Source organism: Paroedura picta, chromosome 12 (assembly GCF_049243985.1).
Source record: "Paroedura picta isolate Pp20150507F chromosome 12, Ppicta_v3.0, whole genome shotgun sequence".
NCBI classification, from domain to species: domain Eukaryota; kingdom Metazoa; phylum Chordata; class Lepidosauria; order Squamata; family Gekkonidae; genus Paroedura; species Paroedura picta.
Genome location: NC_135380.1, coordinates 43,318,146 through 43,323,526, shown reverse-complemented (window position 1 = coordinate 43,323,526; position 5,381 = coordinate 43,318,146).

Here is a 5,381-nt window from a genome sequence, read left to right as displayed (position 1 = left end):
AGACACCTCTACCATGGTCCCCTATGCTTGGCTTCAGATGAGGCATTTACAACTCTGGGGACCTTTCCGCACAAGGACCAATGTTGCCAATTGGTTTCACAAAGCGGAAACGCTATTTTCAATAGTGGAATCTCAGCGTTCTGCATACCTGCATTTGTAGTGGAATCCAGTAGCATTTCATTTGTTCCCCACAGGTTTCCGGTCTCGCAAAAATCGCTAGAAAGGAAGCGATTTTTTCTGTGCTTGTTCCCGCCCCTGGCCGTCAATCAAACGAACAGCCAATGGGCGATTGTTATCATGCCCCGGAAAAGCCCCTTTCCCTTTAAGCACAGGTTTAAACACACACACACACACACACACACACACGTTGCAACAAATATGCCTTGATTCTTCCTAACGTAGAGACCCATCTAGCTCGTATGTGAGCTGGTGAGTCATTGTTACCATGCTCCCCCGAGTGAAACCCCCCCCTGCACGGGTGCGATTTTTGGCCGAAAATAAAGGGAACTTGCAAACAGGGGGCTGTGTTGTGCTTGGGGACTTAGGGGAGCTTTAAAGCACTTCTGTGGAGGGACTGCAGCCGGAGAAGCCTTGCTGGGTGAATGAAGCCTCGCTGATTCATTACTTTCCCTGCTTGCTCCGAGGAAAAAAAATGGCGATCGCTTCGCCGGAAGTTCGGAGGAGAGAGCCAGGGGGAGGGACTTTGTTGCAGCCGCTATATTGAGAACACACAGGTCTTTTTCACAAGAGTTGCAGGCTGTTGGCAGGAGTGTAGCGATTTTCTGAGGGTGAATCCACTTCTGGATTCACCAGAAATTGCTACAATGAAGCGATTTTAGCACTAGTGTTGCAGGACTGTTGCAGATTGTGTGCGACGTCATGCGGAACGGCAAATTAGTAGCATTTACCATTTGCAAGCCTTCTGCTACTTTGAACTCGTGCGGAATGGCCCTGGTTTCTACAGGTGTTCAACCCTGTCTCTCATTCTCAGTCTAGGTGTTTCTCCATCCCTAGGTCTGTGATGAGGGAGTTATCTTGGTGGACAACACACTCATATTTGCTGGTAGGATTCTCATTTGGTGTCTCCAATCATGATATCATGGTTACCACTGATGCTTCTCTTACAAGCTGGGGTGCTCACTGCTAGGGTTTTCAGTACAGGGTATTTGGTCAACCCTTGGATCAAGTATGCTAGAACTTATGGCTATTTGGCTTGCCCTTAACTATTTTTCAGATCATCTTTGTGGAGGATCCATCCTGGTTCAGACGGACAACACCACTACGATGTTTTATCTGAACAAATAGGGTGGAACTGGTTCCCACGCCTGCTGCCAGGAGTCTGCGGCCATCGGGGGCTGGGTGATCATACCCAATGCCTCTCTGGCGGCAATTCATACTGCCGAGTCCCTGAATGTTGTATCAGATGTGCTCAATAAGACTGAACCATCAATTCCTCTAATGATCCTCACCAAATCCCACAAGGCCGTACATAAATGAAATTCCAATTGGATAAGTTTCACAAAAATTAACAATGTTTGTTTATTTCTTACATTCATAAACCATTTTAGTGGTCAGATATAGCAATCAGAATGGGGTCCTGGGTATTATATTGACCCGCTCTCTTGAACCTTCTTCAGTGATGGCTCCTGAATATATTCTGTAATATAATTATATTAAATCAAACCATCTTATACATTATAATTAAATTAAGATGGTTTGATTTAATATGATAATTATATTACAGATTAAATTTTTAATATGATAATTATATTAGCCAGCTACTCTATTCGAGCGCACTTGGCAGCCTTTTGGCCTTTCAGTCTCCTTTCGAAGGAAGTTCTGTTTATTCTCACAATTTCTCCATTTTGGGGATTGGACAATATATACCCACCAGTGCCCTCTTGCTCCCCAATGCTCTGTCTCCTTGGTATTGTCACATCTAACATACTCACCATTCAAACCCTTGGAGTCTTGTTCTTTGGAGACTCTCTCAGAGTAGCACAATAAAACCGGAGTCCGGTAGCACCTTTAGACCAACAAAGATTTATTCAAGGCGTGAGCTTTCGAGTGTCTGACGAAGGGTGCTTGCATTCCAGAGCTCACGCCCTGACTAAATCTTTGTAGGTCTTAAAGGTGTTACTGGACTCTGGTTTTATTGTGCTACTTCAGACCAACACGGCTCCCCATTTGAATCTCTCAAAGTAGTTTTCCTGGCAGCAGTGGCATCCTCTAGGTGGGTAGGAGAACTGGCTGCCCTAAGGTCTGACTATCCATTCTGGACACTTCATCCTGACAGGGGCAGTTCTCCATCCAAGTTTGAATTTCACTCCCAAAGTAGTTTCTAGATTTCACCTCTCCCAAGAGGTCAGCTTACTGGTGTCCCCCCCCCCCCCGCCCCATGTGTCCTCCCAGGAGAAGATGTTCCTGCATACTTTGCATGTGAAAAGGGCGTTACTGTATTACTTTAAAAGAACAGAGTCTTTTAGAAGATCTCCACAACTTTTTATTAGCATTTCTGCTCCGTCAAAGGCTAAGGCAGTTTCTGGACAGACACTGTCTGGGTGGATTGTGTCTACTATTCGTTTTGCTTATGACATTGCTGCGTTGCAATACCCCTTAATTGTCAGGGCTCATTCCACCGGAGCCCAAGCAGCACCAGCAGCTTTCTGGTGTGGTGTGTCTCTACGTGACATCTATAAAGCTGCAATGTGGGCTGCAGCTGACTCCTTGGTCAAGCACTATGCTGTGCATACAGTTACAAAAGAGGACACTTCTGTGGGGACTGTTGTTTTACCGTCTGTGTGTCATGTGCCAAGCCAACTTTTCTAGTTTTCTCCTGGGGTTGCTTGATGTTTCAGCCCTTTTGAAGCTCCGCTCTGTGTTAGGTTAATGTTATCTCTAGCCTTGAAGGGGCTGTAAAACATTGCGGCTTCTTGGGAAAAGGCAGCTGGAAAGGATCTAGGAGCGGGGTTAGACTGCCAGACTCCTGGATTCGCACCTTTGTTGATCAAACGGTATTTTCGGTGAGAACCAACTTTCCTGCATCCTATTTGAGGGTGTGGCCCTGAGGGGATAGAAGCCTCACTCCTTTTTTTGTACCCTTGTCCTTGCCAATAACCCTATTCTTTGTGTTTTGTGAAGACAATGCTTGTGATGATGTGATTATTAAAAGGTAAAGGTATCCCGTGTGCAAGCACCGAGTCCTGTCTGACCCTTGGGGTGACGCCCTCCAGCGTTTTCATGGCAGACTCATAGAATCATAAAGTTGGAAGGGGCCATAAAGGCCATCTAGTCCAACCCCCTGCTCAACGCAGGATCAGCCCTAAGCATCCTAAAGCATCCAAGAAAAGTGTGTATCCAACCTTTGCTTGAAGACTGCCAGTGAGGGGGAGCTCACCACCTCCTTAGGCAGCCTATTCCACTGCTGAACTACTCTGACTGTGAAATTTTTTTTCCTGATATCTAGCCTATATCGTTGTACTTGAAGTTTAAACCCATTACTGCACGTCCTTTCCTCTGCAGCCAATGGGAACAGCATCCTGCCCTCCTCCAAATGACAGTATTAAATTGAGTCTGGCTGAGCCTCTCTTAGGTCCTTTCCACCATTTGGGAAATAAAATTGTCGGCCATGATGGTCAGAAAGTGACCCAACTCTGGACCCTTATCAGAGGTTGTTTCCCAACACATGTCCGGGAAATTGAAGTCACCCATAATTACCATATCATATCCATAAATCCAATTAAGAAGAAGACCTGGTTCTTATATGTTGCTTTTCTTTACCAGAAGGCATCTCAAAGCAGCCCAAGGTCATCCAGCTGGCTGCATGTGGAGAGCGGGGAATCAAACCGAGCTAGCCAGATTAGGAGCTGCCACTTTTAACACCATGCTAGCACTCAAATTTCATAAATTTTATTGTCAAGCTTTAGTGAAGCTAATGGGTAGTATTTCTTCTTGTCACTGATCAGCAAAAGTTGTAAGTGCCTTGTTTAAACCAATGGTAGTCAGAAGTAGCAGGACTGCATCATCCACATACATAAGAATTGGTAGTTTTTTCTCTGCAGCGAGCTTTGGAGCCTGAACACCAATATCTTGGAAGGCAATTTACATAGATATGAAGTAGAAAGGGGCAGGAAGGCAGCCTTGTCTAACTCCTTTTTATGACAGAATTGGTTTTGATCAGTGGTTCTCAACCTGGGGGTTGGGACCCCGTTGGGGGGTCAAATGACCCTTTCACAGGGGGCACGGCAGGGCAAGCACCTTGGCTGGGGTGGCACCATCCACACAACAGCCTTGCAGCGTAGATCAAGAAAGAGCGTTCATCTTTCTAGAGCTGCAGAAGAGTGAGATCAGCATGGTGGTACAAGAGGCAGAACTGAACTGAGAAACCCCGGGGGGGGGGGGGGAATTTACAGGCAATCATGAACAATGAATCTTCTCGCCATTTGTCAGTTTTGGTTTAATTTCTGTGAAAGAACACTTGCATAATTTTATAGTTGGGGGTCACCACAACATGAGGAACTGTATTAGCTTTAGGAAGGCTGAGAACCACTGGTTTAGATAGTCTGCCCTCAGATGAAGATTTTATCTGCAAATTTTTATTTTCATGAAGTATAATCATTAGGCAAAGGAGCCTTTTATGTATTGTTGTAGATAGATGTAGATCCTAGTTTTGCCCAAAGCCTTTTGTGAACAACAGAATGGAAGGAAACTGCTTGATGTGGCAGGGAATCCGCACTGACTTCCCTGGATCAATAAATTGTCCTTCAGATGATTGCAGATCTCCCCCTTTAAAACCAGCTCTATTATCCTCCCTGCAATTGATGCCAGCCTCAGTGGCTTGTAGTTTCCCAGGTCAGTTCTCCTCTCTTTTTTTTTTGAACACTGGGATAATATTCAGTCTTCTGGCACCTCTCCAGTCCTCCTGAAGAGGATGGATGCTTAAAGTCAAATGTGGCCCCTAATATATACGAAGTTATTTTGAATTAGCCAACTTTGCCAAGATTGGGCCCCAGTCTGAGCCCGGTGGTGCCCCCAAAGTCTAATTCTGGGCACAAGCTTTCCCATTCAACCAACTAAGTGAATCAAGGGTGCCTGGGTGCACTCAGACCAACAGGGCGACCCTCCCGCAACCCATCACTGCGACGACGGATCAGGCGACCTTGGAATGGAGCTTCCCTGTCCAGAGGCAGGGTACCTGCTAAGGGTTTAGATAGTCTGCCCTCAGATGAAGATTTTATCTGCAATTTTCTGGGGGCCGAGCCTCTATGGCCTTTCCAAGGGGCTTCCCAGCGGGCGGGGGGCCGAGAGGGCGGTGCCTGGCGGGGGGGGGGCGGGCCTTCTTCTCGGCTTCCTCCGGGCGGCGCTCTGCACGTGCTCCGAAG